This window comes from Coenobita brevimanus, chromosome 26 (assembly GCF_032717465.1).
Source record: "Coenobita brevimanus isolate Jiangsu-jjx chromosome 26, ASM3271746v2, whole genome shotgun sequence".
Classification (NCBI taxonomy): Eukaryota; Metazoa; Arthropoda; class Malacostraca; order Decapoda; family Coenobitidae; genus Coenobita; species Coenobita brevimanus.
This window is the reverse complement of record NC_136979.1, coordinates 28,973,588-28,985,871: the sequence shown is the minus strand read 5'-3', so window position 1 is coordinate 28,985,871 and position 12,284 is coordinate 28,973,588.

Here is a 12,284-nt window from a genome sequence, read left to right as displayed (position 1 = left end):
GGAGTCACGTAAATACACTGCCTTTTCAACAAACAGAGGCCATTATCAATATACAAGAATGCCAATGGGACTGAGGACAGCCCCTGGTACGTTCCAGCGTCTTATGAATTACGTATTGTCCGGAATTTTAGGACAAGGAATATTTGTTTATCTTGACGATATTATTATCGCAACGAAGAATATTAAGGATCATCTCAGGAAATTAGACTTACTCTTACAAAGCTTAGTGATGCTGGATTAAAAATTAAACTTTCTAAATGCAAATTTTGCTTTAAGGAAATAAATTTCTTAGGCCACAAATTAAGCTCTGATGGTATTCACACCACTGATGACAAAATACAGGCAGTGAGAGATTTTCCTGAACCCACTACGACTGACGAAGTTAGACAATTTTTAGGTCTGGCTGGGTACTATAGGTCTTTCGTACCACAGTTCTCTCATATAGCCTTCCCTCTATTCCAACTACTCAAAAAAGATGCTGTATTCCAATGGGAAGAAGAACAAAAAGGGCATTTAACAATCTAATAATTAAACTAACGAATGCACCTTGTTTAGCATATCCAGATTACACGAAATCATTTCTTATTTGTACAGACGCATCAGTTAAAGGATTAGGGGCTGTACTGATGCAGGGAAGATAAAAGAGGAAAGAATCAACCAATTGCATTTGCCAGCAGACAAACAAGAGGTGCAGAAAAAAATTATAGCACTACAGACTTAGAGGCACTTGCAGTGATTTTTGCATTACAAAAGTTTCGAGATTTGGTATATGGTTACGAAATCCACTTATTCACCGACCATAAACCACTGGTGGGTATGTTTAAAGAAAAACTCCTTTCTGGGAGGAGAGCAAGATGGAAATGTACAGTTGAAAACTACAATGTACAAATACATTATATACAAGGTAAAATGAATATAGTAGCTGACGCATTATCTAGGAACCCGAACACAATTCAGGTTGCGGCGTTAGATCTCAAAGGAAATATCCCAAACCACGAGGATATCGCAAAGGCACAAAGACTTGACCCAGTATGGTCAAAAGTAATATACAAGTTAGAAAGTGGAGATGACATACAATTACCCAAACTGCATGTCCCACTTGAACAATTCACAATGGTCAATAATACATTATTCAAAATTAACTCTAAACAACCAAAACGCCAAAGAAATACTAACCAGTTGGTAGTACCTAATGACATGATACCCCAAGTATTACGAATGATACACGACAGCCCACATGCAGGACACCCTGGAAAGGATAAGACATTCAACCAAGCCCAGCTATTATATTACTGGCCTTCATTACGAAGAGATATACACAATCATATAGACAGATGCGAATCATGTGCGAAACACAAAGGATACCCAATCACACCTGCACCGATGGGTAATTACCCAGTACCACATCAGCCATGGGACGTTGTCGCTGTTGATTTACTCAAGATGCCATTATCATACAATAATAACCTATACTTATTCGTAGCAACGGATCATTTTTCCCGTTATGTCATTTTAGCTCCAATTAAAGATAAGACAGCAGAGACAGTAGCAAAGGCAATAACAGATAATGTAATATGTCGCTTTACTACCCCAAAGGTATTAATAAGTGATAATGGAGGAGAATTTAATTCTGAGATCTTACAAGAAATATGTAAACAATACAACATTAAAAAGGTTAACGTTTTGGCCTATCACCCAGCATCGAATGGGTTGGTAGAGAGACAAAATAAAATGGTATTAGATGTGCTACGACACATTCTGAGTGAAAATTATGCAAGCTGGGATGATTGGATTCCCAGAGTAGAGGCCTCCATTAATGGGTCTATAAATAAATCCATTGGTGACACACCACATTTCATTATATATGGCACAGATAAAAAATTACCATATGAGCTCCTAGAAGGTGACAGCATGCCTATATACAATTACGATGATTACTCTAAACTCCGTTTACGTGAATTCCAGGACATTCACAAAAGAGTGCAAAAACAATTAACGATGTCCAAGGAAGAAATGACGGAGGCATTTAACAAAAAGGCAAAAGATTCACCTATCAGCTTAGGAGACATTGTTTACGGAGTCATTCATACGAGAGACAATAAATTATCCCCTAAATTTGAGGGCCCATACAGAGTAATTAACATAAAGGCAAACAAAGTTTTAATTAAGTCACTTTCAAGTGGCGAGGAAAAACAAGTTCATATTGACCATTTAAAACGAGTTTCAAGGGAATTATCACATAATTATTCAGCCTCGGATACAACCGAACAGGTGAACGTACCTCAAGAAACCAAGCAAGAACACAACAATGATTACAAAAAGAAATTAAGGTCATATACCAAACAATCGAACATAGGTGCAACTATTCCAATGAAATCTACAGTACATCATTTACGAGAATTAAATATCGATTTAAACTCCTTCTATAAATGAAATAACAGCCAACCGTAACGCACATCACTATCATCAACCACAGCTTTATAGGAAATTAATAGATTTTTTTTTTCGGTAGGTTACGATGAAGGGACTTATGCTATGGATTCTCCTATGCATAGTAAGAGTATATGCGCACCTAGACCCCAAGCATATAGTACGACAAGGATGCCTCATAGCTCCAACGGCCACGACTACAATCGTCAAGGATGTCATGAGTACTGAAATAAGTCTAGATTACTTGTATGACTTACCTACTTATATAGAAAGACTTGCGACGCCGATGCGAACTCTGGACTTCAAGATAGGGAATTATGTTTCACAATCACATATCACCAAGGAAGTGGATGAAATGGTGAAGTTAGCGAAATGGAAACTAGAACAGGCGAAGTCAACTATGCTCGTCATGATCCAAGATCTCCCATCTTCTGGAACAGAGGTGCTGAGCGACAGGAACAACATCACACGTACTCGCCAAAAGCGCGGTTTGTTCGATCTGGGCGGCGCAATTCTTGGGAACATCTTTGGATTGGCTACAGAGGATGACCTTAAAGAAATAAACAAAAAATTTAATAAGATAGCTCAGGTACTAACATACCAAGATAAATTCATCACAGGACAGAACTCAGCAATGAAAACAATTGTGAAAAATCTGAAACAAGCAGAAAACGTAGCTCTCGAGAGTATAGATAAAATAAATAGCTTGGAGGGTAACGTTACCCTTTTCCAGCACTTCTCCATCATCACAGAACATATTGACACGATTCTACTACAATTAGAGAACACTAGAGATCATTTCAGGGCACTTATGCAAGGAATTTCGAATGCTGGTGATGGCAAGATCACAAATGACTTACTCCCAGTTCATGAGCTACGTCAGATAGTTAGTCAAGGCATACATACACATAAATTGAAGCCATTGTTCCGCAGTAGGGAATTTATGCAATATTACCCGTACTTGGAAGCAACACTAACACCAACATCAGTGATAGTTCATGTACCATTCATCACGGAAGACCTGTTCACAGTATACCAAATACACCCCTTCCCCTATAGAAACAACAACACTTTAGTCATCATCAACATCAACACAGACACCGAACTCATCATGGTCTCCAAGAGACGAGACACTGTCACTTTCGCAAGTGAGGCAACGATTGAGCGAAAGTGCCGCACATCCTTACATGCTGTTCATCTTTGTCCTGCGTACATTTTCACGTTTCAGCCTACTGATACGGTCCCTTGTGAAATGGCTATCATCAGCAATAACAATATTCATCATCATTGCAACTTCACTTTTGCTCCAGATAAACTTGTACACCATCAACGCATTGGACACTCGCAGTTTTTTTATTTCCCTCATAACACATCAGTTTACATAGTCTGTCCAGATATACCACCGTCTCATACATCAGCCTCAGGATTATACATAGCACCAGACTACTGTGCGGTATTTACACCATCCATGTCTACTTTTTCCACCATCAATCACTACGCCATCCTCAATCATACACACAAACATTTCCACCCACTGCCTGATATGGACTTAAACATGAGCACAAGTATTAAGCTGACTTCACCTAAGTTTGAAACTATGCAGCTGATCAATGAAACAATGAAGCCCTGGGAAGATTTGAGTTTGAGTATGTTCAACCCATATTATGTGTATAGCCAAGCACCTTCTGTCTTCATAATTATCTGCATTGTTGTTGCAGTATTGCTGTTGGCCATGCACAGAATGCATGCAAGAATTGCTAATTTGGAGTCATTGTTTAGTGGGGAGATTTAACATCACAGTTAACCACCCTGAATGAAGTGTATATATTTTGTATATAGTATTAATTATATATATAAAAAAAAAAAAAATAATAATAATAATAATAATAATAACACAAAGAAGAATGACCCATATATGGCAGACCAGTACCATTATCTTTAAATGAAATATTAGTAACTCTTACAATATTCTTAATTTTAAACTATTTTTATTCTTGCATGTATGCAATTCACTATAATAACCCAAGTACATACTGTATTACAGTTAAATAATTTACTTTAATGCATTTATTCCAATATGTATTCAACTTATTTAAAATGTAATATTACTGAATAATCACTATTTACTATGCATAATATATGTATACAATATTCATACAATTATGTTACTTTACAATATTATGTATTTCACTTAATTAGCTTATAAGTTCATTATAATGTGTATGTAGTATGTATTAATATATTATAACTATTAAATGTCGATGGTACGTCATTTTCGCGCGGCCGAGCAAATATAGGACTACATAATAGATAGATAGATAAATAGATAGATAGAGAGACAGATAGAAGCAGGAAGTCAAACGATGAGAAGGTGTTGTGTTTGCGAGAAGCGAGCAGCGCTAAACGCTTACACGGGGGAAAGCTGACGACAGCGGCCAGTAAGATGATTCAGTTAGCTGTCAGCAGTCCTCTCGTGAGAAAGTTCTGTTGCCACGAGGAAGATACGTGACACACACACCCTACTACACGAGATGTGAGGAAAGAGAGTTTAGAAGGAGACAAGCGACCCTATAGAGAGGTCGAGACGGAGATTAGCTTGAGAACAGAGAGAGAGAGAGAGATAGCGAGACAGGGAGGTAGCTACCCAGGACTTATACTATTATACCTGTTTAATATTTCCAAGACAAATAAAGATAGTCCCATACTATTCTTTACCTCTCCCGTCACTACATGACATCTGGTGGGGAAACTACTACAAGATATAAAAGCCGCTCGACCACAAGTCTAAAATATACTTCTCTACAATTAACTACAAAGTCTTTATGACAAGGGTTCAGAAATAAAGAGACGGTGGGGGGGGGGGGATGCACAACGTAGGAAAAGTTTTCAGAAGGATTCCTGGTGAAGTGAGTCATGCATTCATTCACAATTAAAAAAATAAATAAATAAAAAATAAAAAGGTACTGAATCAGTCAATGTCAGCAGTATGATGTTTTAAGTGGCTTGTTCATTTATTTTCAATAACGTGAAATTAAGCTTCTCTTAGAGGATGTCTTTTATTCTTTATTGTATTACCGGTACCCTTCGTTATTTCTAAACTCAGACAGTTTTACCCGCCTTTTGGGAAACTTTTCAAACTGGTGGATAATATACGGCCCTCATTTATCCCTTTGATATAAGAAGCCTTTCTTAACGTGAATAAAATCGTCCGGAGGAAGCTAGACTATACCAGTGAAGGCTGTCAACGGAGTTAAGCAGTCAGTAGTATATCTGCTTTGTATTCATTATATTATGTGCATTTGTTTACCTTCTCTTTAATGTTCATGCTTTATGCGTGTCCCTTTTATGCTTATTACATTTACTACCAAAGTTATAGTTTATTTATCTTAACCTGGTGGAGACTGTCTCTTTGCTGTTTTATTGCCTGTACCTGAGTGGCAAACTGAAACATTAATGTGGCTCTACATCCTTGCCATAGAACTTTTTCATGATGTCACAATATTCTCGTTTTAATCTCATTTTAGAGCTCAGCATTCAAGCCAGGAATACGGCAGTTTCAAATCGAGTTAAAATGAGCATAGTCACTGTTAAAATATGTAGTGTGAATTTCTCTATCCAATCCTCTCCTTCTCAGCAGCGACTCTTTAACTTCGTCACCCTACCAGCGCACCTTTTTTCCCTCTCTCTCGCGGCTCCCCTTCGCTTCCCCTTGCTCGTCATATTTTAAACTGTTCCATTACCTCCTCCTCCAAGCGTTTTTCCGTAGTTACTTAATGAAGCTTTTCGTACTGACATCGTCCACAGATTCTCTCTCTCTCTCTCTCTCTCTCTCTCTCTCTCTCTCTCTCTCTCTCTCTCATTGAATAGTTTTTAATGGTATCTTTTCGTCACATTCTCCTAATGACCTGACACATATGGCCATCTTTTTTACTTTTGGTCCCCACATCCAACTCTTTTCTTTCTCAGTCTCTTTGCTCCTCTGTCTTTTACCCACTCCACCTCCACATTCTCTCACTTCTCTTTATTTCACTAGCGCTTTGCTGTACCTGCCTATCTCTATCCCTATCCCCTTCAACATCACTATGCTTTTTTGTCGCCTCCCTTCATCTCACCTTCTTACCTATAAAACCTCCGGCTTTCCTTCATCCTCCCGTCTCTGTCTGCTTGTTCTTTTACCCATTCCTCTTTGACTCGCCAAGCCTCTGCTATCTGTGCCTCTCTCGGTCCCTTCCCAGCACTTTTCCAGTCCACTCCCTTTCATTCCAAGTTGCTACCCGCGCTACCCCATCAGTACATTCCTTCTGCCTACTTTGTCTACTCATCCATTCACTCCTGTATCTCACCAACTCCCTGCTGTCACTGCCCATCCTTATTCCCTCTCGCCTCTCTACTTTTCAGTCTACTTTCGACATTCTACTTTCCGACTCATTCCATACTCTTCCTTCCCCCGTTCTCTCTGCTTCTGCCTTACTTCTTTTGCACCCTTCTTCTTCATCTAACCAGTCCTCCTCCACACCGCCGCTGAACATCCTCACCGTGCACTGTGCAATTTCCACGCTGTGTCTACAGATGCCCCGTTAACTTAACGTACCTATACATAATGTTGTGTCTTGGTTATTTATTATTTGACTTCATTTTCTTTACTACTTTCTCTTTCATGTTATTCAAACCGGTTGCTTATAGATAAAGTATTATAGAATGTACCATTTCCTTTTCAGTCTTTCCTATGAAATTTCCATATCAGTTTTTCCATGCTGCATGGTGGTTTTTCTTACTTTTTCCTGCCATTTTTTAACTGGAGGGTTTGGAGGCGAGGGGAGTCTTCTTGCTTTACTATCCTCATCCTTCAGCATGTAGTCATATTCTACTCAGTAACAAACAGCCTCGAAAGGCCCATAAGGTCTGATGCTGTTTGCTTTCCTTTGTACTCTCTTTTGTATCAGTTCACCCTGTTCCCTCCCGCTTCCTACACATTTCAGCCCACAGCCTCATCCCACCACCCAGCCCATATTTAGCTCCTCCCACCCCCCATAGCGCACACACAGATAACCTCTCTTGCCCTTCACCACACCCTTCCCTCCATTTCGTCTCTTCTTCCCCCCCCCCTTCCCTTCACGCCTCCCACTGCATCCACACCCTCCCACTGCTTCCACATTCTCCCACTGCCTCCACACCCTCCCGCCTCCCTCCTACTGCCTTCACATTCTTCCACATCCCTCCAGTTGCCTCCACACTCTCTCACTGACCCCACATCCTCCCACATCCTTTCAACTGTCTCCACACCCTCCCACATCCCTCCAACTGCCTCCACACTCTCCCGCATCCCTTTAACTGCCTCCACCCTAATCCACACTCTCCCGCATCCCTTTAACTGCCTCCACCCTAATCCACACTCTCCCACGTCCCACCCAGTACCTTCGCACCTGCCCATACTGCACCCACACCCCTCCATCTCCCTCCTACCTGCCTCCACACCCAGCTGTCTTTCTTTATCGGCCTCACCATTCTCCTTCCTCCCCTCCCTCCTTCTCGACCTCTTCCCATCTCGCCCTCCTTCCCAACCTGCCTTTCCAACCTACGCGTCCCTCTGCCTCTCCACACCTGCCCTCTCAATGCCCTCCAGCTGCGAGTGTGAACATTACATATTAATTCACCGCCGACTCTTGCAGATTAATTGTATTCATGACTCTGTTAACATAATGTAAATACATAAACAACGCCCTCTAGCACCTCCGTGAATCATTTTTTTTCTCCGGTGCGCGCTGAATGTGTGTAATTATTATCGTGTTACCTGGCGGCTCATCAGTAAAATATGGCGCAAATAATATCGTCTACAAAGCAACGTTGATTAATGTCGGTGGTTCAAATAATACTGCAGTAGCCTGGGGTGAGGCTTGTTTGTGAGGTGTGTGCTGTAATTTCATTCACGAGTCAGGATCTGTGAATTTTGGTGAGGGGTTACGTCCAAATTCCAACAGACGATCATAAGAGAGCTTAATTAAAAGGATTTACATTCATAAAAAGGGTCTGCTCTCCCTCAAGCTCTGTACCCTTCCAGTGTTCCCCCTCCAACTCCCCCTATCTGTCCCCTCCTGTCTGACCCTTCGGCTGTTTTCCCTCCCATCTCTCCCTCCAAATATATCCCCTTCCCATCACTGCCCCCTGCTTTCCCTCCAGCTCCTCCCTCCCGCATTTCCTGACATTTCTCTTTGTTCAAGTCTCTCTTCTTATCTAGATTTATCTCACCATTATTCTATATCCATTTCTTGTTCCATTTCTCCCCCGGCTCTCTCGCCAAGCTTTCCCATTCCGTCCATGCTTCCAAGTTTACCCACTTATCTCTCCCTCATCAACATACTCTTACCCATCCTCTCCTCCTGCTCTGTCCTGAGAGTCATATCTCGTGTTCTCTCCTCTCCCAGTGCTTCTCTTTGTCTATTCCTTGCCCATTCCTCCGCGTCCCACCCCAAAGGTATGTCTCACTACGAGGTGCTCCTCAAGAAGTGAATCATTATTAAATCTCTACACTTGTATGAATTAAGATTTTCCTTGACTATCTCTTGGAATGTCTTTAGTGCTAAGATATGCTATTTTCAGTTTATTTCAAATGGATAACTACTTTATAGATGCAGGAGCATCTCTAGAAACCAGATTGTTCGTCAGTCACTCATTAATTATATCGGATGACAGGCTAGAAAGGCCGTAACTGATGGGACCCAAAGGTCTCTCAAATGTACCTTTTTACTTGCTTTAGATATTCCAGCAATAAATTGTACGTCTGCTTCATGCGTAAGGGCTCGCTGCTTAGGTGAAAACATAGGTGACAATACTCAGCAGTCAACAAAATTTAAGAGCTTGAAAAAACCATCACACAAGCTTTGACTTACAGATCCCCCCTTCCCCACCCTCAGCACCACCATAAGCCACCCTGCCACAAACACGAGTCTGGGGGGTATTCTCGTCTGCTCAGGAGGCTTTCCAGCGCCCCTTCCTTACCCCCTTATTTTTGCTTTGCCATGTTAGTATTCTCGTGTATATTATTGGATCAAATTTTGTCGAAATGGAAAAAGAAAATATAACATACAAGGTAATAGAAGAGTTCAGTATTCAGAATAAATCACTGGAGAGGAGGTGAATGAAAGCCTGCTAAGCCAACGAGGATACGGGCGTGGATCTTCCCCTTATCAGCGAGGACTGAGCCGGACGTGTGCAGCCGTACAAGGCGAGCCCAGTGAGATGGATGGGACAAAAAGTGACCCTCGCCACACCATCCCGAGCAGGGGTGGTGAGGGATAGCTCTGCCTTACTGGTAGGATCACTAACCAACAAGGAACCATGTGAGAGGAACTCATGCTCGACTAAATAAGGATATTTATCTCTGGAATATCACTCGTCAAAGATGTTAGGTATTTAAGAATGGTGAAGCTATCCTAACTGTAGCACAGGTCACACAAATGTGTTTTGCTGGTTAGATGAGCTGAACCATTATACATACACATATATATATATATATATATATATATATATATATATATATATATAGATAGATAGATAGATAGATAGATAGATAGATACGGAGATACACAGACAGATATATATCATACAAGGCAATACTAAGGTGTAATATACAAAACAAATTGCCAAGAATGAGGTGCTACGAAGTCTGGTACGCCACCTAGAATATGGCCCGAGACAACACACATACCAGCTGTTATAGTGTGACTGTCGAGGCATCCGACCCTGACACAAGAGTATTTTCCGCCTGCTGCCCCTTCCTCTGTCCCTCCCCAGCCCAGCCTTTGTCCAGGGCTCAGTTGGGGGCGATATTAAGCCCCCTCCCAGCCGGCATGTTTGTTCGGGCTCACCAGGGGCTCCGTGGCGCTCTTTTAGGCGCTCAGTTCAGCTCTTCCTGGCCTGGAGGATCTGAGTGGCGGCGTGCAAATGGGAGGTGTGATGGATATTGTTTGGGGGAATGTAGGAAAACAATGACTAACGAATGAAGGTGTGAAGGAGTTAATGTGATATGATGTGGTGTGTGTGTGTGTGTGTGTGTGTGTGTGTGTGTGTGTGTGTGTGTGTGTGTGTTCTATGAAATCTGAACATAATGTGTCCTTTAGGCTTCCTTGCACTTTCCATGGTTCATGAGGCATGCTAGTTAGCGTGACACATACGTACATTAATGCCAGTCAGACTTTATGCCGTGAAAACAGTGACTGATATTTGAATGTGTTATAGTCTTTACACCAAAATGGTTTTGTGATTTGTATATTGGAAAAGCCTGGCGGCTAACGCTGTTAATAATAGCAATGCATCAGTAATAACTTTCATTATTATGCCGGACATCAGTGTGCCAGCGTCCACTACCGGAGCGCCATGCCAGTACCTTTGATGTCACGACTCCATCCCGAATGTTTTGACTGGAAATTATACGGGAGTTAGGTTATCGACTGGTGGCCAAATAGACTTATTCGCCAGCAGGGTTCAAGAGCAAATTCTGTGTTCATCGGTTCGAAACTTCAAGAGTAGGGCTTGAGGTTCAGTGATCATGTAGTGTCATCAGGAGCATACTGTAGGTTTGTTAGCTTCCCTCAAATGTCCTGCATTACAATAGCGTCTATTATTTCTCATATATGTACCTAATGCCGATGATATGGAAACGGCTATTACCTGTATTTACTTTCATAGCTACAGCCTCGTTAAGTATCAAGTAGCAAGGATGTCTGGGAACAGCGGTAATACTTTCTAAGCTTCAGTTAATTTATGCATATAATATAATTTTACAATATATATATATATATATATATATATATATATATATATATATATATATATATATATATATACACACAGGATATATTAAAATTAACTAAAGAGAGGGCTATCCCAGAGAGGAGTCCCATAGCTATTTTCTTAACACTGTAATAGATTTGTGATTCGTCACTGGCATGCATATTATGTGTCTGGTGAAGTGTAAGGTACAAGGGTAGGTACTCAGCATTTCCTGGAACAGTAGTATCCTTGAGAGGGTTCTCTACTAGTGCCAATAGTTAGTGTGGTGGGGGGAAATTTTCACTTTTTTTGTCGACTTAAATAGAAGAAAGAGGTGGCTGCAAATCATCTCAAACCTAACGTGGGACATACTAATGATAGATGGGGCTAACACTTGAGTCTCTGCTGTTGTCTGTGTCCTCTGGCACAGGAGGATGGCCACTGGGATATCCAGCTAAATGCAGAGTGCGATGGTGATTAGTGAGACAATCATTCAGAATCTTTTGATGAACTAACGTTTTCTGCTGGTGCCACTGCTTCATGATTTGGGGAAAATGCATACTGTGTCTTATGACACAGAAGGATGGCTGCGGGGATTTCTTCATATCAGGGCTGATAGCATACAAGACTAAATATGGACTGGTGGTTTTGCATCTTTTTATGCAGGGAGATACTCGACAAGTCGCTTGTGCTCTTCCAGGATCTCATAAACCAGGATTCCTCCCACTAACACTCAGTTTCAGCGTCCTGGACTGTCCAGTCCTCTCAGAGTGGCAGTACTACAGTTTCCAGGACTGCTGAGTCTTCGGGTGTTCTGTGGAGCCTGGAGAGCATTTGTGAGGGACCTGATAAACTCACGCTGCCATCACAACAACAGACACCATTCCCTCAAACAAACAACACGCAAACACTCTCATCAATCACTATTCACAAGTCAGCCATCTAAACCCCCATTCCGAAGACCGACGTATCATCCGACGTAAGAGACAGTTCCCCACAGACCCAGACTACGCACCTTTCACTTACAACCAGACGAAGCACATCATTAACAACCTCAAGCACTCATCTGCCTGTGGACCAGACAA